The sequence below is a fragment of the Pristiophorus japonicus genome, chromosome 1 (assembly GCF_044704955.1).
Source record: "Pristiophorus japonicus isolate sPriJap1 chromosome 1, sPriJap1.hap1, whole genome shotgun sequence".
Lineage (NCBI taxonomy): Eukaryota > Metazoa > Chordata > Chondrichthyes > Pristiophoridae > Pristiophorus > Pristiophorus japonicus.
The window spans coordinates 73,974,111-74,000,916 of record NC_091977.1 but is presented as its reverse complement, the minus strand read 5'-3'; the positions used below and the strand labels follow the sequence as shown (position 1 = coordinate 74,000,916).

General features: G+C 46.0%; 1 long non-coding RNA gene across 1 annotated transcript in view; it reads right to left on the bottom strand.

The window, feature by feature from the left end:
• The window catches only part of LOC139226537 (uncharacterized), an 82,127-nt gene extending 59,132 nt beyond the window's left edge, over positions 1-22,995 (bottom strand). Inside the window, exon 1 of the long non-coding RNA XR_011587288.1 lies at positions 22,840-22,995. This is a non-coding gene — a long non-coding RNA (uncharacterized lncRNA). The remainder of the gene's footprint in view (positions 1-22,839) is intronic.
• Positions 22,996-26,806: the final 3,811 nt, after the last annotated feature.

Here is a 26,806-nt window from a genome sequence, read left to right as displayed (position 1 = left end):
GAATTTCTACTTATAGCCTTGAAAGTTGGTTTACTCTTCAGTCTGCATGCCTTTGCAAGATGCCCAGTTTTCTTGCAGAAGAAAAACTCTGCCTTCATGTATGGACAACATTGAGCTATGTGTTGTTCCAGACACCGATAGCATGACTTCAATGCTCTGTTACCTTGGCCAGTTGGTTTGGGCCCAACTGCCTTTTACTTGTAACCTGCAGGCGATTCACCTCGGTTGTCTGATGACTGGAAGTGGTACGAAATTCTCGAGAATATTGGTCAACCATATCCATTGACTTAGCTTTCTGACAAGCTAAATCAAAACTCAAGTGACGAGTTGTCAACAACTTTCTTCTGAATGCTCGGTCCTGAAAGTTTCTTTAATGCTACAATGTATTCACTGATACTTTTGTCAATGAATTGATCTCGTTTTCCAAAACGATAACTTTCAGTAATTTCCAGGGGCTCAGGACTATAGTGTTGTTCTAATTTAGTTAGAAACTCCGTAATTGAGGTGTCCTTTGACTTGACAGGAACAAGTAAATTTTTCAGGTTTTGATGCACCTTGGGGCCTGCTTCATCAGGAAAATAGACTGCTTTCTTTCTAACACCATCCGGTTATGGTTTTCATCATTGGGGACTTGCACATACGCTCTGAAAGTCTCTCGGTCACGTTTGAACTCCATTAATCCCATAGGCGTGGCCATCTGGACTCTTCAGTTCAGCCAAGTGTGTTTGAACTTTACCTTGGATTGTTGGCTGTTATTCAAAACAAAGAAACCCTCAAAGTCTTTCTGTCGGTTGGCTGAATCATTCACCAGCAAAAATTTAGCTAGTGTACCCAGGAATCCTATCCTCATCGCCAATGTGGTATCATCCTACGACCTCACAAACACACACTTACAAGATGGCTTCAACTCAGCAACTTGTCAGGTGACTTGTCACCTTATTGTATTTACAGCAATGGTTTTATTACGACAATAGTCCAATAGTTGGAGCAGTAGTCCACTTGGTGGAGCTATATATTACAGTGGTGGGATCTCTGATCGGGGGAGGGGGGATGTGTAGGTTAGGTAGGGACTCTGGATCCAGGAGGTGGGTATAAAGCCACTTACATCCTGAATGCAGTAGTCCCCATCTCAGTTTAACGACCGGGTTTCCCAAATTGCATGAAACCCATCCGGTAGGGGAGGACGTAAACCCCCTCATTTTACCCAGAAGGAAAAGGGCTGTGGGATCGGTCTGTGCTGTGAATTGAAACCGAGACGGTTTGACCTTGGCAAAGCAGTGATTGGACAGGGGAGGACACTGGAGGGCCAATGGTGAGACAGAGTCAGCCCGAAGCATGGGGCTTTCAAGCACTTGCTCGAAAACTGTGGGACTGACTCATAGCCATTATCGGGCTATTGTCTTCCCCATGTTTACACTATGGAAGGAAATTATGCAGACCTTCAGAAAACTAGGGAACCCAAAACAAACCAAGGGCCTACACAATGGCTACAGGAGGCCAACCCAATCAACACTTACTCAAACTTTGAGTAGGTTAGAAAAACTGAATTGGAGGAAAATTATGCAGACCTTTAGAAACAAGGGAACCCAAAACAACCCAAGGGCCTACACAATGGCTACAGGAGGCCAACGCAATCAACACTGACTCAAACCTTGAGTAGGTTAACATCAGTGGAAAAAACCTGCAACAATCTAAAACTGCTGCATTTTTCAAAATCACAAAGCCCACCAATGGGAAGGATCGATTTCAGCAGAAGAGGCGGACTGGATAATCTGGCTGTAAAAAGGGTTTCTGACGTAGTGTGTGTGGTTCCCTGCCCTCGTGATCCAACAACCAGCAAGCCTCTTAACACTGAAGAAAAACGAGTGTCTGAAGACACCGAAGATAGAAGAAACAAACCAGCAGACTGCAGAAGGCACTGTAGTGAGTATAACCTCTGGTCCCCGGAACTCCCAACTCAGTTAGGCCAGAAAAGATGGGAGGTTGGACATTGTACTGCTAAACTTGTGTAAAGATTTCCGTTGTGTCCATTTAGTGGTATTTAGGGGGATTGTTTGTTGGTGTATTGCTGTTTGTTAAGATACACCTTGTCAAATAAATTGGAAGCCTAAGTTCCTCTTGGAATCACCTTGTCTCAGTTCTATTGTATTACATCTCCTGATCGTGAGTCTTATGTCAGAACAGTGTAAGGGAAGCTAGGATAGCCTCGAAAATGCTCAACTGTGTGTCACAGGCTAGGGAAGAAGGGGTTAGGAGTGTTTGACACTCACAGATGCCTCACAGGCTAGGCGTAAGCTGTGGGGATGCACGAGTCTCAAAACCCCCTTCATAAGCTGTGGACACAGTCTCTCCGGGGGTGCTCTTGCAGCACTCAGAGTACCTCACAGGCCAGGCATAAGCTGTGAGGGCAGAAGCCCAGAGAAAGACACCCAAGGCACAACTACACTCCCCGAGAATCCCTTACAGTCCAAGGGCAGTTAAATTCAAAATGGAGGTTAAAAAGAGGCTGCCAACCTCATTGTATTATTTAAATTAAGGTGCTTCCCTCTGGGAGTGAGTTACTCACCTGCACCGCCCCCTGTCCACTCAACCCCAGTAACTGTCCCCGTCCATCCCCCCATTCCTCCCTTCCTCCCCATCCCCACGTCCCCGTCCATCTCCCCGTCCATGTCCCCCACTGACCCCATCCCCAACCCACCCCCCATTCCCGTCCCCATCCTCCTCCCATCGCCATCCCCATCCCCCCTCCCCGTCCCCATGTCCCACCGTCTCCATGTCCCCCCATCCCCATGTCCCCCCCGTCCCCGTGTCCTCCACCTTACCTGTCCCCCCCATCCCGCCCCCATCCCCCCATCCCCAGTCCCCCCTGTCCCCGTCCCCCTGCCCCCCCCCATCCCCATCTCCCCCGCCCCCCCACATCCCCGCCTCCCCCCACCCCCCCCATGTACCCGCCTCCCCCCGCCCCCCCCACATCCCCGCCTCCCCCCGCCCCCCCCACATCCCCGCCCCCCCCCACATCCCCGCCTCCCCCTGCCCCCCCCACATCCCCGCCTACCACTGCCCCCCCCACATTCCAGCCTCCCCCTGTCCCCCCCCACATCCCCGCCTCCCCCTGCCCCCCCCACATCCCCGCCTACCACTGCCCCCCCCACATTCCAGCCTCCCCCTGTCCCCCCCCACATCCCCGCCTCCCCCTGCCCCCCCCACATTCCCGCCTCCCCCTGTCCCCCCCCCCCACATCCCCGCCTCCCCGTGACCCCCCTCCCCACATCCCCGCCTCCCCACGTTCCCCCCCACATCCCCGTTCCCCCCGTCCTCCCCCACCATCCCCATCCCCGTCCAGCCTCTGTCAACAATGGAGGCGGTATCAGACCGGGAATCCCAGGCTCCAAACCTGGGGCAGTTAAATTGTGAAACTGGAGGGAATTTCTGGCGCATGGCTTCTTCATTCCTTACCATCAACGCAAGGTAAGAGTATATCAGTGTGGTCGATATTTGGGAAGGTTGGCCTCTGTGAAAAATGAATCTGTCAAAGGTGTTATCAATTGCAGCCATTAGATCTAGATAGTAATGTTTACTAAATGTGGGAGAATTGCTCCATGCTTCATAGTTGCAGCTTTGCACATGCTATTAATTGATACATGATTGAGGAATTGCCCAAGAAACAAGTCGAATAGTCTATAACCCACACCCTGGGTTTTTTTCTGCAGCATGGCAGCAGTGCACAATGCAACCAAGCATTTAGCCTGATCACTGATTTAACTCAAATCTATTTAGATACTAAATAGATATAAGTATCACTTGTACGGAACAATTATTTGCTTCCCATTATGCAATGATTACTTAAATATTTGTTCTCAGGATGTGGGTGCACACTATGTTAAGCTGCCTCAGAAATCTTACACAGGGCATTCACTAACCCACTCTTCATGCAGGAGAAGCTGGCACACATGAGGGCGAGTGCAAGAACAAATGGAGGTCCTTCCTCTATAACAGGCTCTGTGCCTCAATGCGAGGAGTATTCGTAATAAAGTGGACGAATTAACTGCGCAGGCAGCTATTAACAAATATGATATAATTGGAATTACGGAGACATGGCTCCAGGGTGACCAAGGCTGGAAACTCAACATCCAGGGGTAATCAATATTCAGGAAGCATAGACAGAAAGGAAAAGGAGGTGGGATAGCATTGCTGGTTAAAGAGGAAATTAATGCAAGAGTAAAGAAGGGCATTAGCTTGGATGATGTTGAATCTGTATGGGTAGAGCTGCGGAATACCAAAGGGCAGAAAACACTAGTGGGAGTTGTGTACAGACGACCAAACAGTAGTAGTGAGATTGGGGACAGTATCAAACAAGAAATTAGGGATGTGTGCAATAAAGGTACAGCAGTTATCATGGATGACTTTAATCTACATATTGATTGGGCTAACCAAACTGGTAGCAGTACAGTGGAGGAGGATTTCCTGGAATGTATTAGGGATGGTTTTCTAGACCAATATGTCGAGGAACCAACTAGAGGACTGGTCATCCTAGACTGGGTGATGTGTAATGAGAAGGGACTAATTAGCAATCTTGTTGTGTGAGGCCCCTTGGGGAAGAGTGACCATAATATGGTAGAATTCTTTATTAAGATGGAGAGTGACACAGTTAATTCAGAGACTAGGGTCCTGAACCGAAGAAAAGTTAACTTCGATGGTATGAGACATGAATTGGCTAGAACACAATGTTGAATGTTACTTAAAGGGTTGACAGTGGATAGGCAATGGCAAACATTTAAAGATCACATGGATGAACTTCAACAATTGTAGATCCCTATCTGGAGTAAAAATAAAACGGGGAAGGTGGCTCAACCGTGGCAAACAAGGGAAATTAGGGATAGTGTTAAATCCAAGGAAGAGGCATATAAATTGGCCAGAAAAAGCAGCAAATCTGTGGACTGAGAGAAATTTAGAATTCAGCAGAGGAGGACAAAGGGTTTAATTAGGAGGGGGAAAATAGAATATGAGAGGAAGCTTGCTGGGAACATAAAAACTGACTGCAAAATCTTCTATAGATATGTGAAGAGAAAAAGATTAGTGAAGACGAACATAGGCCCTTGCAGTCAGAATCAGGTGAATTTATAATGGGGAACAAAGAAATGGCAGACCAATTGAACAAATACTTTGGTTTTGTCTTCACGAAGGAAGACACAAATAACGTTCCGGAAATACTACAAGACCGAGGGTCTAGCGATAAGGAGGAACTGAAGGAAATCCTTATTAGTCAGGAAATTGTGTTCGGGAAATTGATGGGATTGAAGGCCGATAAATCCCCAGGACCTGATAGTCTGCATCCCAGAGTGCTTAAGGAAGTGGCCCTAGAAATAGTGGATGCATTGGTGATCATTTTTTAACAGTCTATCCACTCTGGATCAGTTCCTATCGACTGGAGGGTAGCTAATGTAAAATCACCTTTTAAAAAGGGAGGGAGAGAGAAAATGGGGAATTATAGTCTGATTAGCCTGACATCAGTAGTGGGGAAAATGTTGGAATCAATTATTAAAGATGAAATAGCAGCGCATTTGAAAAGTAGTGACAGGATCGGTCCAAGTCAGCATGGATTTATGAAAGGGAAACCATGCTTGACAAATCTGCTGGAATTTTTTGTGGATGTAACTAGTAGAGCGGACAAGGGAGAACCAGTGGATGTAGTTTATTTGGACTTTCAAAAGGCTTTTGACAAAGTCCCACACAAGAGATTGGTGTACAAAATTAAAGCACATGGTATTGGGGGTAATGTATTGACGTGGATAGAGAACTGGTTGGCAGACAGGAAGCAGAGAGTCGGGATAACCTGGTCCTTTCAGAATGGCAGGCAATGACTAGTGGGGTACTGCAGGGCTCAGTGCTCGGACCCCAGCTATTTACAATATACATCAATGATTTAGATGAAGGAATTGAGTGTAATATCTCCAAGTTTGCAGAATACACTAAGCTGGGTGGCGGTGTGAGCTGTGAGGAGGATGCTAAGAGGCTGCAGGATGACTTGGACAGGTTAGGTGAGGGTGCAAATGCATGGCAGGTGCAGTATAATCTGGATAAATGTGAGGTTATCCACTTTGCTGGCAAAAACATGAAGGCAGAATATTATGTGAATGGCGGCAGATTAGGAAAAGGGGAGCTGCAACAAGACCTGGGTGTCTTAGTACATCAGTCATTGAAGGTTGGCATGCAGGTGCAGCAGGAGGCAAATGGCATGTTGGCATTCATAGCTAGGGGATTTGAGTATATGAGAAGGGAAGTCTTACTGCAGTTGTACAGGGCCTTGTTGAGGCCTCACTTGGAATATTGTGTTCAGTTTTGGTCTCCTAACCTGAGGAAGGACGTTCTTGCTATTGAGGGAGTGCAGCGAAGGTTCACCAGACTGATTCCCGAGATGGCAGGACTGACATATGAGGAGAGACTGGATCGACTGTGCCTGTATTCACTGGAGTTTAAAAGGATGCGAGGGGATCTCATAGAAACATACAAAATTCTGATTCGACTGGACAGGTTAGATGCAGGAAAATGTTCCCAATGTTGGGGAAGTCCAGAACCAGGGGTCACAGTCTAAGGATAAGGGGTAAGCCATTTAGGACCGAGATGAGGAGAATCTTCTTCACTCAGAGAGTTGTTAACCTTGTGGAATTCTCTACCGCAAAGAGTTGTTGAGGCCAGTTCATCAGATATATTCAAGAGGGAGTTAGATATGGCCCTTACGGCTAAAGGGATCAAGGGGTATGGAGAGAAAGCAGGAAAGGGGTACTGAGGTGAATGATCAGTCATGATCTTATTGAATGGTGGTGCAGGCTCGAAGGGCCGAATGGCCTACTCCTGCACCTATGTTCTATGTTTCTATGCTTCTATGTTAACATCATGACACTAGTAGCGGAGGTGGCCTTCAATATCATCGGCAGAAAGAGGGCACGCAAGATTGGAGATGGCCAGGCATAGCAGGGTATGGGCACTTTCCCTCCTTTCCTCTTTCTACTTATCCTTCTCACTCACACACAGCATAATGAACTGGTGGTTTATTGCACTGACACTCATCTGCTGCTGCTTATACTTGCTACTACGTGCAAACACTTGTCCCTCTACTTTTTCTAGGTCCATCAGACTTGTCAGGCCATACAAGAGCACAGATTGAGGGAGAGAACTCTCCTGAAGTTGCATTGTCACACGCTCTCACCCTTCCAAGCTCCAGCACTGAAATCAGTATCCTGTGTGATATAGATTGTGTGTGCTGAGTTGCAGCCCAAGAACTAAGGCAGCCATGCAATGGGAATGGAACATGTTGCAATCTCTTAGGATGACTGCATATCTGGACTTTTACCACACTCTGAAACAATGACCACTCTGTTATCACATTACCTGTTGCACATGACTGTCCGAGCAGATGCTGCATTACTACAGTTTTCAGCTGGACCCTCTCAGAGTGTACCACACGGAGTGTATCTGCTGCCAAATCTGGCTGCTGCGGAAAGTGGTGATGTTCATGGGAGTGTTTCATCGTGACCTGCCAGAATGTGGCATGGCAGAACCTGGAGCTCCTGTGCAGCCTGAGGCAGACCCAGAGTATCCTGCAGCACATGATCGAGGAGGCGGGTGAGTGCCCTGTGAGCGTGGAGGCCCCAACCTGCGTGAGAACACCAGTGTCAGGTCGGGGCCATAAAAGGAGCAGCGTGGAGGCCTCGGGGAGCAGCGTGGAGGTGTACCACTCTAGGGAGCAGTGCGAGCCGGTGCAAGAGGGCGACGGCAGCGAAGAGGGACATCATCAAGGTCCAGGTCAGTGATTGGAGCGTGGGCAGATACAGCTGGAGCAGCGAGGTCGGGGCGAAGGAGCGGCGAGAGACTGTAGAGGGACTTGAGCGGAGCCTGGGAGAGGCGTGAGTTTGGGACCAGGGGCAGCATGGGCCAGCCCACACTGTGATATGTGCACGCACTAGGTCCGTGCAGCAGAGCTGGTCTTCAGTCTTCTTGGGTAATCCTTGCCACTGGACCAAGACCTAGCTCTGTCAAGTCCGTGCGGTGGCTGGTGTGCAACGGCCACCTCACGTTAAAAACATCCATGCACAGGCATCTTCCACCCTTCAGGATGTAGTTCAGTACCTGGAATATTAGGTCCTTCATTGAAACACCTGTGAACTCATCCTTTTTTGGCGTGGAAGCAAGTCATCCTCACTTCGAGGGACCGCCTATAATGATGATGACACTAGAGGGGTAACTATTATTTGTATAAGGCACAAAAATTATAATCCTTTTTGAAATCTTTATGTACAGAGAATGTTACTATAGTACATAAGAACATAAGAAATAGGAGCAGGAGTAGGCCATATGGCCCCTCAAGTCTGCTCCACCATTCAGTAAGATCCTGGCTGATCATCGATCTCAACTCCACTTTCCCTCCCAATCTCCATATCCCTTGATTCCCCTAGAATCGAAAAATCTATCTAGTAGTTGTGACCCTGCGATATTAGCTGACATGAATATCAATGTTAATCTTTGGATTGATGCATTTCTTTTAGAGTGGTAGGACTGGGACAGATGTTGGACACAACACAACAGGATTATTCAATTAAAGTTCTCTTCAAAGAGTTGCCGCTGAAGAGCTCTGGCTGCAGGCGAGTGTTGGAGCCCTCCCGTTTCCTCATCGCCCTCGATGTCCTCAGTGTCCTCTCCCTCATCATGCTAAAGGTCCACCTCCAATGATGGCTGAATGTTGAAGGACTCATCAATAATATCATCAAGCAATATCTACTGCTAACCAGCTTACCAACACTAAGTTGGTTTCTGCCAGAAGCACTCAGCCCCAGAACTCATCACAGCATTGATCCAGACATGGATGTAAGAGTTGAATGCCAGAGGAGAGGGGAGAGTAGATGGCTGATATTTATAGGGAATATGGCACTAAAGACCCTGAGCAAAACTGAGATACACGGGGTCAAAGGGGAAACCCTTCATTGAGTGGCGTCATATCTGGCACAAAGAAAAATGATTGTGGTTGTCAGTAGCCAGTTATTGGAGTCCCAAGACATTGCTCCAAGAGTTCCACAGGGATGATTCCTCAACTCAACCATCTTCAGCTACTTCATCAATGACCTTCTCTCCAGCATAAGGTCAGCAGTGGGGCAGTTTGCTGATGATTCCAAAGCGTTCAGCTCCATTCGCAATTCCTTTGTTAATGAAAAAACTCACGTCAGCCTTCACAGGACCTGAATGAGATCCAAGTTCAGCTGACAAATGACATAAGTGCCAGATTTTGACCATCTTGAACAAGAGAAAGACAACCAATCTCCCCTTGACCTTCAATGACATCAACATCAATGAGTCCCTGCAGTAAATATCTTGGTGACACCACTGACCAGAAACTAAATTTGACCAGCCAATATCATCACTGTGGTTAGAATAGCAGAGAAGAAATTGACTACTCTGTGACAAGTGGCTCAATTCCTGACTTCTCAAGAGTATCCACTAAGTACTAGGCACAAGTCAGGACTGTGCCTGGAGACAAGGAGGTTATCACTGAGAATTTCCTTGGAGTTTCTCCAGATTGGTCACCGTAACTTGAGCACAAGATTGGTAGAAACCCCAGATCATCAGCAAATTGATGAAAGGTGCAATCGACAGTGCTATCAAGCGGCACTTACTCAACAATAACCTGTTCACCGATGCTCAGTTTGGGTTCCACCAGAACCACTTGGCTCCAGACCTCATTACAGCCTTAGTCCAAACATAGACATGAGAGCTGAATTCCAGTGGTGTGGCAAGAGTGACTGCCCTTAACATCAAGTCAGTATTTGACCGAGTGTGGCATCAAGGAGCCCTAGTAAAATTGAAGTCAATGGGAATCAGAGGAAAACTAACCACTGGCTGGAGTCATACCTAGCACAAAGGAAGATGGTTGTGGTTGTTGGAGGCCAACCATCTCAACCCCAGGACATCACTGCAGGAGTTCCTCAGAGCAGTGTCCTAGGCCCAACTATCTTCAGCTGCTTCATCAATGCCCTTCCCTCAATCATAAGGTCAGAAGTGAGGATGTGTGCTGATGATTGCACAGTGTTCAGTTCCATTCACAACTCCTCAGATAATGAAACAGTCCATGCCCAAATGCAGCAAGACCTGGACGACATTCAGGCTTGGGTTGATAAGTGGCAAGTAACATTCACGCCACACAAGTGCCAGGTAATGACCATCTCCCACAAGACAGAGTCTAATCACCTTGCATTGACATTCAATGGAATTACCATCGTCGAATCCCCCAATATCAGCATCCTGGGGGTCACCATTGACCAGAAACTTAACTGCATCAGCCACATAAATACTGTGGCTGCAAGAGCAGGTCTGAGACTGGCTATTTTGTGGCAAATGTCTCACCTCCTGACTCCCCATTGCCTTTCCACCATCTACAAGGCACAAGTCAGGAGTGTGATGGAACACTCTCCCCTTGTCTGGATGAGTGCAGCTCCAACAACACTCCAGAAGCTCGACAACATCCAGGACATTATTTAATTGGCACCTCATCCTCCATCTTAAACATTCACTCCCTCCATCACCAGGGCACCGTGGCTGCAGTGTGTACCATCTACAAGATGCACCTCCGCAATTTGTCAAGGATTCTTTGACAGCACCTCTGAAACCCATGACCTCTACCACCTAGAAGGACAAGGGCAGCAGACGCATTGGAACACCACCACCTGCAAGTTCCCCTCCAAGTCACACATCATGCTGATTTGGAAAATATATCGCCGTTCCTTCATCGTTGCTGTGTCAAAATCCTAGAACTCCCTTCCTAACAGCACTTTGGGAATACCTTCACCACACGGACTACAGCAGTTCAGGAAGGCGATTCACCACCACCTTCTCAAGGTAATTAGGGATGGGCAATAAATGCTGGCCTGGCCAGCGAAACCCACATCCCAGGAACGAATAAAAAAAAGTACATGTGTAAGAGGGATTATTGCCGATATCCTGCCGAATATTCAGGTGCCAATTAGGAGAACCCCCAAATAAATTTCCAGCGTATACATTTTCTTTATTACCTGTGGTAAATTGAGATGAATTAAACAGTTAATCAATTAAAATTATTCAATAGTCTGACTGCAACCTGTTGATGTACATCAGTACTTGGACCTAATAGAACACAAGAACATAAAAACATAAAAACATAAGAATTAGGAACAGGAGTAGGCCATCTAGCCCCTCGAGCCTGCTCCGCCATTCAACAAGATCATGGCTGATCTGGCCGTGGACTCAGCTCCACTTACCTGCCCGCTACCTGTAACCCTTAATTCCCCTATTGGTTAAAAATCTATCGATCTGCGATTTGAATACATTCAATGAGCTAGCCTCAACTGCTTCCTTGGGCAGAGAATTCCACAGATTCACAACCCTCTGGGAGAAGACATTCCTTCTTAACTCGGTTTTAAATTGGCTCCCCCGTATTTTGAGGCTGTGTCCCCTAGTTCTAGTCTCCCCGACCAGTGGAAACAATCTCTCTGCCTCTATCTTATCTATCCCTTTCATTATTTTAAATGTTTCTATAAGATCCCCCCTCATCCTTCTGAACTCCAACGAGTAAAGACCCAGTCTACTCAATCTATCATCATAAGGTAACCCCCTCATCTCCAGAATCAGCCTAGTGAATCGTCTCTGTACCCCCTCCAAAGCTAGTATATCCTTCCTTGAGTAAGGTGACCAAAACTGCACGCAGTACTCCAAGTGCGGCCTCACCAATACCGTATACAGTTGCAGCAGGACCTCCCTGCTTTTGTACTCCATCCCTCTCACAATGAATCCATCCCTCTCGCAATGAAGGTGTGAGTTCAATGGAGAGACTTTTGACCTAACAGCAACATCTCTCTCCAAATTGATGGACTGACTTCGCACTCCTCAGATACAAAGATCTGTCTGTATAAGGCACACCAGACAGTTTGCTTCGATACAAGGTACACTGTCTGACAGATGAACAAGAGCAGTTAGTCCCAGCACAGTGTACTGAGTGTAATTAGCCTGGGGCCTGGTTTCAGTGTGTGATCAGGCTTGAGTTGGTATAATGTCTCAGGAACAGACAGCTGACTCAGAGGATTCAACATTTGTGCATTGCTAGTTTTTACTTACATCAAAAAAATGAAAACCCCTTGCCCCCTCCCGAGCGACATTCAGTGCTAAATGATACAATTTTCACACATTCCCAATGCTCTCATTCTCACTGAATACAATGAATGATTCACATTGGCAGTCGCAGCAAATGTTTTACTATTTGAAAATCGAGAATGACATTCCAACTGACATTTTGAACTCGTATTCACACTGAATGCCGTCAAGGGTCCTTTTTTCCCCGTGAAATCTATAGCATTGGACAGGTGTGAGACAGATACAATAATTTGGTAGCTTTCAGCTTTATAAGTGTATCTGAAGCTTCCGAATTATAGCACTGCTTTTTTGCTCTTCTTTGGTCTTGCGGCTTCCTCGGACCTGAAATGTTTTGATAATAGTTGAGGCAGACTAGAATGAGTATTACTGGATGTGCTCTGATCTCTTAAATGTAAATGTGGCTATATTCTACTGACACACACACCAACTGAATCACATTCCTCGGTGTAACAGCGTGTAACACAATACACATCAACCTAGAAAACTAGCAAAAGCAGACCACAGCCCTAAAAACACTAGCACAATCCCCAAAGAACTGACAACTTCCAAACAGGCCTGGAAATATGCCAATGTCATAGGAAAATAAGTAGTTACACTGAAAGTACACTGGCATGAAGGCCTTATCTGAAGATGAAAGGTATACCCAACAAGGACAATATTCTAACTGCACGCTCATGGTGGGGAGTCTTGCCTGCTGGTAGTCCACATCAGAAGTTCAGATCCACACAGCGCGCATTTTTCCAACCAATAATATAAATGAGCTTATTGCCTGTGACGTTGCTCGCAACAAGTCAAAGGATACGCTGAAGTGTGACATCTGAAGTGTACGCCGAACAATCAAGAGCTCCCTTGCGAACATTCAACTCCATTGTTTTAGAACATCAGTTAATGAAAGTGAAGCAGGGACACCAGAGGCAAGAGACATAGTGGGAGCAGCAGCGGGAGCTGAGGCAAGGCAGAGCGCTTAAAAGCAAGGCTCAACAGGCAACATTCGATAGGGACGTCAGAGTTTAAAAGTGACGTCGGCACAAGGGAAGTAGCTAATTGGTGAGTAGTGGGTGTGTTTTTTTTCTGGTAAGTTAGTACTTAGTCTTTAAATAAAGGTTAGTTCTTAGTCCTTCAAATAAAGGAGCGCAATTAAATTGATAAGTGATATTTCTGATCTAAAAAACCTACCTAATTAAATCAGCTGATTGCTGAGTAGTTGCTGAGTGTGTTTTGCTAAGGTTTAGCGTGTATTTTCGCTTGGTAGTTCTGAGTCTAACGAGTCGGATGGCAGGACAGCTATTCCCGTGGATTGCACATACTGTGGTATGTGGGACATCCTGGACGCTTTGCACAGCCTGGACAACCATGTGTGCAAGAGGTGTCTCCAGCTGCATCAACTCGAGCTCCGCGTTTCAGAGCTTGAGCGGCGGCTGGAGTCACTGTGGTGCATCCGCGAGACTGAGAGCTGCGAGGATAGCATGTTTCTAGAGGTGGTCACCCTGCAGCTTAAGAGTGTGCAGGCAGAGAGGGAGTGGGTGACCAATACACAGAAGAGGAGGACGAGGCAGGTAGTGCAGGAGTCTCCTGAATCCATCTCGCTCTCCAACCGGTATTCGCTTCTGAGTACCAGTGGGGGCGATGGTGCCTCTGGGGAGTGCAGCCAGAGCCAAGTCCACGGCACCATGGGTGGCTCAATGGCATGGGCGGGAGTGGGGGGGGGGAGGAGGAAGAAGAATGGAAGAGGAGGACTAGGCAGGTAGTGCAGGAGTCTCCTGAATTCATCTTTCTCTCCAACAGGTATTCGCTTCTGAGTATTGGGGGTAATGTATTGACATGGATAGAGAACTGGTAGGCAGACAAGAAGCAAAGAGTGGGAATAAATGGGTCCTTTTCAGAATGGCAGTCAGTGACTAGCGGGGTGCCGCAGGGTTCAGTGCTGGGACCCGAGCTATTTACAATATACATTAATGATTTAGACGAAGGAATTGAATGTAATATCTCCAAGTTTGCAGATGACACTAAGCTGGGTGGCAGTGCGAGCTGCGAGGAGGATGCTGGGAGGCTGCAGGGGGACTTGGACAGGTTAGGTGAATGGGCAAATGCATGGCAGATGTAGTATAATGTGGATATGTGTGAGGTTATCCACTTTGGTGGCAATAACAGGAAGGCAGATTATTATCTGAATGATGACAGATTAGTAAAAGGGGAGGTGTAACGAGACCTGGGTGTCATGGTACATCAATCATTAAATGTAGGCATGCAGTTACAGCAGGCAGTAAAGAAAGTAAATGGTATGCTGGCCTTCATAGCGAGGGGATTTGAGTATAGGAGCAGGGAGGTCTTACTGCAGTTGTACAGGGCCTTGGTGAGACCACACCTTGAGTATTGTGTCTCCTAATCTGAGGAAGGACATTCTTGCTATTGAGGGAGTGCAGCGAAGATTCACTAGACTGATTCCCGGGATGGCAGGACTGACATATGAAGAAAGACTGGATTGACTAGGCTTGTATTCACTGGAATTTAGAAGGATGAGAGGAGATCTCAGAGAAACATATAAAATTCTGATGAGATTAGACAGGTTAGAGCCAGGAATAATGTTCCCGATGTTGAGGAAGTCCAGAACTAGGGGAAGGGGTAAGCCATTTAGGACAGAGATGAGGAGAAACTTCTTCACTCAGAGAATTGTGAACTTGTGGAATTCTCCACCACAGAAAGTTGTTGAGGCCAGTTCGTTAGATATATTAAAAAGGGAGTTAGATGTGGCTCTTATGGCTAAAAGGATCAAGGGGTATGGAGAGAAAGCAGGAATGGGGTACTGAAGTTTCGTGGTCAAACATGATCATACTGAATGGTGGTGCAGGCTCGAAGGGCCGAATGGCCTACTCCTGCAACTATTTTCTATGTTTCTATGTTTCTATGTTAAGAGCTATAGTGGTAGGCAATTCAATAGTCAGGGGAGCAGACAGGCATTTCTGCGGCCACAGACGTGACTCCAGATTGTTATGTTGTCTCCCTGGTGCCAGAGTCAAGGATGTCACTGAGTGGCAGCAGGCCATTCTGAGGGGAGAGGGTGAACAGCCAGAGGTCGTGGTCCAGTGACAAAGGCAGAAAGAGGGTGAGCTCCTGCACCAGAGTTTAGGGAACTAGATTAAAAAGCAGGAACTCAAAGGTAATTACTCCCGGTGCCACGAGCTGGTGAGTACAGAAATAGGAGGATAGCGTAGATTAATGCATGGCTGGAGAGATGTTGCAGGAGGGAGGGCTTTAGATTCCTGAGGCAATGGGACCATTTCTGGGGAGGTGGGACCTGTACAAGCCGGATGGGTTGCATCTCCACAGAGCCGGACCCAATATCCTCACAGGGGGTTTGCTAGTGCTGTTAGGGAGGGTTTAAACTAGCTCGGCAGGGGGATGGGAACCTGAGAACAGATTCAGTAGGGAGAGGAGTAAAGCTGGAATTGGAAAGCAAAAATGCAGAAAGTGAATTTGAAGGACAGAGAAAACAAGGGCTAGAACGTAGTCAACAAGAAGGTCTGGCTGTACTAAATGGTATGTAGTTCAATGCAAGGAGTATAGCAAATAAGGCAGATGAGCTGAGAGCACAGGTAGACACTTGGGAGTATGATATTATAGCTATTACAGAGACATGGCTAAAAGAGGGGCAGGTATGGCAGATCAACATTTCTGGTTACAGGATCTTCACACCGGGATAGAGAAGGTGGTAAAAAGCGTGGGGGTGGGAGGGTGGGGGTCGCGATATTGATTAAAGAAACTATTACAGCTGTGAGGAGGGATGATTTGTTAGAGGAATCATCAAACGAGGCCATATGGGTCAAACTGAAAAACAAAAAAGGGGTGATCACACTGCTGGGAGTGTACAATAGGCCCCCAAACAGTGAGAGGGAGATAGAAGCGCAAATATGTCGGCAAATTTCTGAGAAGTGCAAAAACTACAGGGCAGTAATAGTCGGGGATTTCAAGTATTCTAATATTAACTGGAACAAAATTAGTGTGAAGGATATAGAGGGTGTGGAATTCCTAAAATCCATTCAAGAGAACTTTTTAGCCAGTATGGAGCAAGTCCAACACGGGAGGAGGCAGTTCTGGATCTAGTTTTAGGGAATGAAGCTGGGCAGGTGGAACAGGTATCAGTGGGAGAGTATTTAGGTTCTAGTGACTATAATTTAGTTAGATTTAAGGTAGTTATGGAAAAGGAAAAGGTTAGTCTAGGAATAAAAGTTCTAAATTGTGGAAAGCCAACTTTAAGCTGAGAGGTGATTTGGCCATAGTGGACTGGAAACAGATACTTGAAGGTAAATTAGTGTCAGAGAAGTGGAAGGCATTCAAGGAGGAGACCCGGAGGGCTCAGGCCAACTTTGTGTCCTGAAAGAAAAAGGGTGGGACTAATAAATCTAGGGCCCCCTGGATGTTGAGGGATATATAGGATAGGATAAAGAAAAAAAGGGAGGCTTATGACAGATACCGAGGACTAAATATTGCAGAATCTCTAGAGGAGTATAGAAAGTCCAGGCGTGAAATTAAAAAGGATATTAGGAAAGCAAAGAGAGCGCATGAAAAATTCTTGGCAAGTAAAATCAAGGAAAACCCAAAGATGTTTTATAAATATATTAAGAGCAAGAGGATAACTAAACCTATTCGAGACCAAGAGGGTAATAGAAATATAGAAACATAGAAAATAGGTGCAGGAGTAGGCCATTTGGCCCATCAAGCCTGCACCGCCATTCAAGAAGATCATGGCTGATCATTCCCTCAGTACCCTTTCCTGCTTTCTTTCCATATCCCGTGATCTCTTTAGCCGTAAGGGCCATATCTAACTCCCTCTTTAATATATCCAATGAACGGGCATCAACAACTCTCTGTGGCAGGGAATTCCACAGGTTAACAACTCTCTGAGTGAAGAAGTTTCTCCTCATCTCAGTCCTAAATGGCCTAGCCCTTATGCTAAGACTATGTCCCCTGGTTCTAGACTTCCTCAACATCAGCAACATTCTTCCCGCATCTAACCTGTCCAGTCCCGTCAGAATCTTCTAAGTTTCTATGAGATCCCCTCTCATCCTTCTAAACTCCAGTGAATAAAGGCCCAGTTGATCCAGTCTCTCCTCATATGTCAGTCCTGCCATCCCTGGAATCAGTCTGGAGAACATTCGCTGCACTCCCTCAATAGCAAGAACGTCCTTCCTCAGATTGGGAGATCAAAACTGAACACAATATTACAGATGAGGCCTCACCAAGGCCCTGTACAACTGCAGTAAGACCTCCCTGCTCCTATACTCAAATCCCCTAGCTATGAAGGCCAACATACCATTTGCCTTCTTCACCGCCTGCTGTACCTGTATGCCAACTTTCAATGATTGATGAACCATGACACCCAGGTCTCGATACACCTCCGCTTTTCCTAATATGCCGCCATTCAGATAATATTCTGCCTTCGTGTTTTTCCCCCAAATGGATAACCTCACATTTACCCACATAATACTGCATCAGCCACGCATTTGCCCACTCACCTAACCTGTCCAAGTCACCCTGCAGCCTCTTAGCATCATCCTCACAGCTCACACCACCACCCGGTTTAGTGTCATCTGCAAACTTGGAGATATTACACTCAATTCCTTCATCTAAATCATGAAGGTATATCGTATAGAGCTCGGGTCGCAGCACTGAGCTCTGCGGTACTTCACTAGTCACTGCCTGCCATTCTGAAAAGCACCCATTTATCCCGACTCTCTGCTTCCTGTCTGCCAACCAGTTCTCTATCCTTGTCTGTACACTGTCCCCAATACCATGTGCTTTGATTTTGCACACCAATCTCTTGTGCGGGACCTTGTCAAAAGCCTTTTGAAAGTCCAAATACAGCACATCCACTGGTTCTCCCTTGTCCACTCTGCTCGTTACATCCTCAAAAAATTCCAGAAGATTTGTCATGCATGATTTCCCTTTCATAAATCCATGCTAACTTGGACCGATCCTGTCACTGCTTTCCAAATGCGCTGCTATTTCATCCTTAATGATTGATTCCAACATTTTCCCCACTACTGATGTCAGGCTAACCGGTCTATAAATATCCGTTTTCTCTCTCCCTCCCTTTTTAAAAAGTGATATTACATTAGCTACCCTCCAGTCCATAGGAACTGATCCAGAGTCAATAGACTGTTGGAAAATGATCACCAATGCATCCACTATTTCTCGGATCATTTCCTTAAGTACTCAGGGATGCAGACTATCAGGTCCCAAGGATTTATCGTCCTTCAATCCCATCAATTTCCCTAACACAATTTCCTGCCTAATAAGGATATCCTTCAGTTCCTCCTTCTCACTAGACCCACTGTCCCCTAGTACAGCCGGAAGGTTATTTGTGTCTTCCTTCGTGAAGACAGAACCAAAGTATTTGTTCAATTGGTCTGCCATTTAATTGTTCCCCATTATAAATTCACCTGAATCCGACTGCAAGGGACCTACATTTGTCTTCAGTAATCTTTTTCTCTTCACATATCTATAGAAGCTTTTGCAGTCAGTTTTTATGTTCCCAGCAAACTTCCTCTCATACTCTATTTTCCCCCTCCTAATTAAACCCTCTGTCCTCCTCTGCTGAATTCTAAATTTCTCTCAGTCCTCAGATTTGCTGCTTTTTCTGGCCAATTTATATGCCTCTTCCTTGGATTTAACACTATCCCTAATTTCCCTTGTTTGCCACGGTTGAGCCACCTTCCCCGTTTTATTTTTACTCCAGACAGGGATGTACAATTGTTGAAGCTCATCCATGTGATCTTTAAATGTTTGCCATTGCCTATCCACCGTCAACCTTTTAAGTATCATTCAACATTGTGTTCTAGCCAATTCATGTCTCATACCATCGAAGTTAACTTTTCTTAGGTTCAGGACCCTAGTCTCTGAATTAACTGTGTCACTCTCCATCTTATTATGGTCACTCTTCCCCAAGGGACCTCGCACAACAAGATTGCTAATTAGTCCCTTCTCATTACACATCTCCCAGTCGAGGTTGGCCAGCTCTCTAGTTGATTCCTTGACATATTGGTCTAGAAAACCATCCCTAATACACTCCAGGAAGCCCTCCTCCACCGCATTGCTAACAGTTTGGTTAGCCCAATCAATATGTAGAATAAATTCGCCCATGATAACTGCTGTACCTTTATTGCACACATCCCTTATTTCTTGTTTGATGCTGTCGCTAACCTCACTACTACTGTTTGGTGGTCTGTACACAACTCCCACTAGTGTTTTCTGCTCTTTGGTATTCCACCCATACCAATTCATCCAGGCTAATGTCCCTCCTTACTATTGCATTAATTTCCTCTTTAACCAGCTACGCCACCCCGCCTCCTTTTCCTCTCTGTCTACCCTTCCTAAATATTGAATACCCCTGGATGTTGAGTTCCCAGCCTTGGTTACCCTGGAGCCATGTCTCCGTGATGCCAATTACATCATACCCGTTAACTGCTATCTACGCAGTTAATTCGTCCACCTTATTCTGAATACTTCTCGCATTGAGGCACAGAGCCTTCAGGCTTGTCTTTCTAACACACTTTGCCCCTTTAGAATTTTGCTGTAATGAGGCCCTTTTTTGTTTTTTGCCTTGGGTTTCTCTACCCTCCACTTTTACTATTCTCCTTTTATCTTTTGCTTCTGCCTCCATTTTATTTCCCTCTGTCTCCCTGCCTAGGTTCCCATCCCCCTGCCATGTAAGTTTAACAGCACGAGCAAACACTCCCCCTAGGACATTGGTTCCGGTCCTGTCCAGGTGCAGACCATCCTATTTGTACTGGTCCCACTTCCCCAGAACCAGTTCCAATGTCCCAGGAATTTCAATTCCTCCCTTCTGCACCACTCCTCAAGCCACGTATTCATCTGAGCTATCCTGTGATTCCTACTCTGACTAGCACGTGGCACTGGTAGCAAGCCTGAGATTACTACTTTTTAATTTAGCTCCTAGCTCCCTAAATGCGTCTCGTAAGACCTCATTCCATTTTTTACCTATATCGTTGGTACCTATATGCACCATGACAACTGGCTGTTCATCCGCCTTTTTCAAAATGTTCTGCACCTGCTGCGAGACATCCTTGACCCTTGCACCAGGAAGGCAACATACCATCCTGGAGTCTCGGTTGCAGCCGCAGAAACGCCTATCTATTCCTCTTACAATCAAATCCCCTATCACTATAGCTCGCCCACTCTTTTTCCTGCCCTCCTGTGCAGCAGAGCCACCCATGGTGCCATGTGTGTGGAGGCGGAAGATACGGGTATGGTTCTCAATAAATACTTTGTGTCTGTTTTCACAAAAAAAAGGTGCGATGCAGACACTACTATCAAGGAGGAGGAATGTGAAATAGTAGATGAAATAAACAGAGTGAGAGAGTAGATATTAAGGAGTTTATCAGCTTTGAAAGTGGATAAGTCCACAGGCTGGATGAAATTTATCCCAGGCTGTTAAGCGAAGCAAAAAAGGAAATAGCAGAGGCTTTGACCATCATATTCCAATCTTCTCTGGCTTCAGGTGTAGTGTCAGTGAACTGGAGAACTGCTAATGTGATATCTTTGAAAAAGAATTGAGAAAGGGATAGACCGAATAATTACAGGCCAATCAGCCTAATCTCAGTGGTGGGAAAATTATTGGAAAAAATCAGAAGGGCAGGATAAATCTTCACTTCGAAAGACACGGATTAATCAAGAACAGTCAGCATGGATTTGTTAAGGGAAGGTCGTGTCTGACTAACTTGATTGAATTTTTCGAGGCGGTAACCAGGAGGGTCGATGAAGGCCGTGTGTATGTAATATATATAGATTTTAGTAAAGTTTTTGATAAGGTCCCACATGGCAGACTGGTCATGAAAGTAAATGCCCATGGGATCCAGGGTAAAGTGGCAAGTTGGTTCCAAAATTGGCTCAGAGGCAGGAAGCAAAGGATAATGGTTGATGGGTGCTTTTGTGACTGGGAGGATGTTTCCAGTGGGGTTCCGCAGGACTCAGTACTAGATCCCTTGCTTTTTGTGATATACATCAATGATCTTGACTTGAATATAGGGGGTATGATTAAGAAGTTTGCAGATGACACAATAATCAGCTGTGTGGTTGATTATTAAGAAGAAAGCTCCGGACTGAAGGAAGATATCAATCAACTGGTCAGGTGGGCAGAACAGTGAAAAATGGAATTTAATCTACAGAAGTGTGAGGGAATGCATTTGGAGAGGGCTAACAAGGAAAGGGAATACACATTAAATGGTAGGACACTGAGAAGTATTGATAACAAACGGACCTTGGAATGCATGTCCCCAGATCCCTGAAAGTAGCAGGCCAGGTGGGTAAGGCAGTGAAGAAGGTATACAGAATGCTTGCCTTTATTAGCCAAGGCATAGAATACAAGAGAAGGGGGTTTATGCTTGAATTATATAAAACATTGGTTAGGCCACAGCTGGAGTACTGCATGCAGTTCTGGTCACCGCATTACAGGAAGGATGTGATTGCACTGAAGAGAGTAAAGAAGAGATTTACGAGGATGTTGCTGGGAGTTGGGAATCTTAGCTATGAGAACAGATTGGACAGGCTGGATTTGTTTTCCTTGGAACAGGGAAGGCTGAGGGGAGACCTCATTGAAGTGTATAAAATTATGAGGGGCCTAGATATAGTGGATAGAAAGAGCCTATTTTCCTTAGAAAAAGGGTCAACAACTAGGGGGCATAAATTTAAAGTAATTGGTAGAAGGTTTAGAGGGTGATTTGAGGGGAAATTTCTTTACGCAGAGGTTTGTGGGGGTCTAGAACTCACTGTCTGAAAGAGTGGTAGAGGTAGAAACCCTCACCACATTTAAAAAGTACTTGGATGTGCACCTGACCGAGAGCTGGAAAGTGGGATTAGGCTAGATAGCCTCTTGTTGGCCGGCATGGACATGATGGGCCGAAATTACCTCCTTCCGTGCTGTAAACTTCTATGATTCTATGATTCGGTGTCTAAAACAGATACAATGAAGTAATAATACTGGAAGCAATCAATAAAATGAATGAAATATAAACAGAAAATGCTGGAAATACTAAGCAGGTCAGGCAGCATGTGTGGAGAGAGAAACAGAGTTAACATTTCAGGTCGATGACCTTTCATCAGGACTGGAAAAAGTTAGAGATGTAACAGGTATTAAGCAAGTGCAGGGGCAGGGAAATGGAGGAGAAAGAATAATGGGACAGGGCGATAGGTTGGGAGGTAGAACAGATTAAATGACAAAAATGGATGACGGTGCAAGGCAAAAGGGAGTGGTAATGGAAAAAGTAAAAATAAAATAAATGAAATTGGTGCACACAAATTAAATAATATGCGGGGCCAAAAATTAAATACATAATGTCGTGGACCAAGAGTTACAGTAAATAATGAGAGCCACAGAGTAAAACAAATGATATGGGGCCCAGGGATTCAATAAGTATTTCGGGATCTGGCTGGGTCCGTCATCAGGCAGGATAGTCAGCGAATACACAAATAACATTAGGAAGAAAATTAAATAAATAACTGTGGAGGTGGCTGGTGTTGTTGGCAGACGATAAATAGCAGAGGCTGCCATATTTCCCATTAGTAGCAAAGGGATCATGTAATTAAAATCTAGCAGCAATGACGAAAGTAAATAAAATAGGGCAGAATCATCTGAATTAAATAAAAACTTACCTGACTCGGGGCGGCGGGGGATGGGGGTGGTGCAATTGGGGAATTGGCTGAAAAAGGTCAGCTGTAAAGATGGAATCCAGTCACTTTTCGTTGAAGCACAGAAGAAAGTGTGTAGTGGGAGGTGTTGAAAAGGACTGCATTGACACTGAAGTTTATCCAAGTTCCAAAAAAATCGAAGCAAAATGTTCATCGTGTCAGTTCCTTGTACCACAGCACCACCACTGGTGGGAGGCTTGCATTGAAAGTTTGCACTGCAGAATGCAACCACATAATGATGACATAGGGAATTCAATATATTACTTTATATTTTAAAACCTATTTCTCATAATAGCAACAAATTCATTACTGAGAGTAACAAAACATTTTGGTTAATTTTCTTTTTTTAAACCTTTGCTTAATAGTAAATATGGGATTCGAACCTAAAGCACATAAACCACAATGAAGGCTGGAGGTAACAAATGTATAATCGTGCACACTCCTGCCAACTACAACTCCCTAACCTCTTTCCACAGACAACTAACTGATGGTGCATTTATCAGGAGAGAAAAGGCATGCTAACCCAGAAATGTATGAACTTTTACATTAAATATATTATATTCTAGTTAATCTTTACATTTTTTTTTAACTTTACAATTGACAGATTTATACTATAGAAAAATATATAAAATGTGAGTGTTCAACAAATGAATCAGACCATCAGCACTTCAAAAGCTATTCAACAGATACTATGCCCCTCCAATCCCACCATGTAGTTCACAGAAACAGTCTCCCCACCCACCTAGCCCTCTTGTTGTCAGACACTGTTTGCCAAAAACAAAAGCAAAATACTGCAAAGCTAGAAATCTGAAATAAAAACACAAAATGCAGGTCATATAGCATCTGTGAAGAGAGAAACAGGGGCCCCAAGTTTCCACATGATTTGCTCCTGATTTTTAGGAGCAACTGGTGGAGAACGGAGTATCTTAGAAATTGGAATTCTCCACATTTAAGTTTTCTGCAGTTCTAGTCAGGTAGAACAGTTTCACTTTTCAACAGAATTTTTTTTTCAAAAGGGGGCGTGTCCGGCCACTGACGCCTGATTTGAAAGTTTCCACAGTGAAAACGTACTCCAAACTAACTTAGAATGGAGCAAGTGAAGATTTTTGTAGGCCTGAAAAAACCTTGTCTGCACATTAAAAAATCAGGCGCAGGTTACAAATTAGGCGTCCGGAACGAGGAGGGGGGGGGAAGGGAAGTCATTAAATTCTACAATAAATCCTTAGTTATACTTATACAAATATTATACAAATAATTCCAACCTGAATAAAAATTTATAAGCAAAGAAAAGATTAAATAAACCATGTTCCTACCTGTGTGAAAGTGCTTCAGGCCGGGAGAATGCTGCAGGAAGCCTCACAAGTTGAGGCAGCCGTTCCCGACGGCGGGGGGTGGAGGGGGCAGTGAGGGCCCGACCGACGACAGCAGGGGGCAGGCAGGGAGGAGGCAGCCGTTCCCGACGGCATGGGGGGGTGGAGGAGGCAGTAAGGGCCCGACCGACCGCAGCGGGGGGCAGGCAGGGAGGAGGCAGCCGTTCCCGACGGCATGGGGGGGGGGGGAGGAGGCAGTAAGGGCCCGACCGACGACAGCAGGGGGCAGGCAGGGAGGAGGCAGCCGTTCCCGACGGCGGGGGGTGGAGGAGGCAGTGAGGGCCCGACCGACGACAGCAGGGGGCAGGCAGGGAGGAGGCAGCCGTTCCCGACGGCATGGGGGGGGGGGAGGAGGCAGTAAGGGCCCGACCGACCGACTGTAGCGGGGGGGCAGGCAGGGAGAAGGCAGCCGTTCCCGACGGCATGGGGGGCGGGAGGAGGCAGTAAGGGCCCGACCGACCACAGCAGGGGGCAGGCAGGGAGGAGGCTGCAGGAAGCCTTAGAAGTTGAGGCAGCCATTCCCAACGGCAGGGGGAGGGAGGCCCGTCGGGAAACGGCTGCCTCAACTTCTGAGGCTTCCTGCAGCCTTCTCACTGCTGCCAGAAGTCTCAGTGCTGATCATGGAAGGGCAATGTGATTTTATTAAAAAATGTTAAAAATTGAACAGCGACAAAGAACTACAAAAATGGCAGAGTGCCAATGTTTCCTTCACACTGCGCGTGCGCGAATGCTCCAACGCGCACGCGCAGGGTTGCCGGCACGAAAAAAACTCATTTAAATGGTACCAGCCCCCTCCTACTTACAAAATCGGCGCGAGTGGTAGGCTCCGCCCCCTGGGAGCCACGCCAAGCTGACATCGAGCTGCAAAGCGCTCAAGAATAGCACGTTTTTTTTCAGGCGCCGTTTTCGGCGCGAAAAACGGGCGCCCAGCTCGGAGGGGTGCCTGTTTTGCTGCGTGTGGAAACTTGGGGCCAGGGATAGGTGCGGGGATTCAGAGGGAGGAGGCCATTCGGCCAGGGATAGGTGCGGGGATCCGGAGGGGGGAGGCCATTCGGCCAGGGATAGATGTGGGGACCGACATCAGGAGGGGAGGGAAAGATAAGCGGGGGGACTTTAATAATTTAATGGAGGTAAGTGCTGCAATGTTTAATGTGCTTGTGTAGGTTGCTGTGAGCTGGCTGTATGTTTCACTTTCCAGCCTCAGCCCGCATTGTGTCCCTGGTTACTGTGGCAACCCGATCTTTTTGGCGCAGATCTTGGTCTCCACCCCGAAAACTAAACGACAGGCTAGGCGGCGCCAAAATGAAGAATTCAAATGGGGAAACTTGGATAAATTTTTTTTGGCATGCTTGGGCCCCCAAAAGGTGGGCGTAATTCTTCAAGTATGCCAAAAAATAGCTTTGGGGAAAATTGAGCCCCAAATAATTTATTCACTCCTCCCCTCCACCCCCCGCACCCTCCCCTCCCCCGCCCCCGCCACTCCGGCATTGGGATACATTCTACATTAAGGGTGCTATGTAAATGCAAGCTGTTGTTTACATAGCAGCACACATGCGATTTGCTGAAGTATTAATTTCTACACTGCTTTTCAATATTTTTCTAATAAAAGCATACTTGCACAGTTAAACAAGGTTAGAAGCAATTGAAATTGGGAATGCCAGCTGAAATTGGTTATGGCCCAGAATATCTGATGAGACATCTGCTAGACTATTTTTCCTTTTTGTAAGGTCACTATAGAATGGACAAATTGGATGCAGTTAAAACCTAATAATAGGAGCTCGAAGTATGGAAAGAAGGTAAATGGCTTTCCAGGGTTTATGCCCATGTCAGAAAAAATGCAGGTTATTTAAACTGATCAAAAAATTTCATTTTTATTTTTCCTTCAGTTCATTTCATAGAAAACATAGAAAAACATAGAAAATAGGTGTAGGAGTAGGCCATTCGTCCCTTTGAGCCTGCACCGCCATTCAATGAGTTCATGGCTGAACATGCAACTTCATTACCCCATTCCTGCTTTCTCGCCATACCCCTTGATCCCCCTAGTAGTAAGGACTACATCTAACTCCTTTTTGAATATATTTAGTGAATTGGCCTCAACAACTTTCTGTGGTAGAGAATTCCACAGGTTCACCACTCTCTGGGTGAAGAAGTTTCTCCTCATCTCGGTCCTAAATGGCTTACCCCTTATCCTTAGACTGTGACCACTGGTTCTGGACTTCCCCAACATTGGGAACATTCTTCCTGCATCTAACCTGGCTAAACCCATCAGAATTTTAAATGTTTCTATGAGGTCCCCTCTCATTCTTCTGAACTCCAGTGAATACAAGCCCAGTTGATCCAGTCTTTCTTGATATGTCAGTACCGCCATCCCGGGAATCAGTCTGGTGAACCTTCGCTGCACTCCCTCAATAGCAAGAATGTCTTTCCTCAAGTTAGGAGACCAAAACTGTAGACAATACTCCATGTGTGGCCTCACCAACGCCCTGTACAACTGTAGTAACACCTCCCTGCCTCTGTACTCAAATCCCCTCACTATGAAGGCCAACATGCCATTTGCTTTC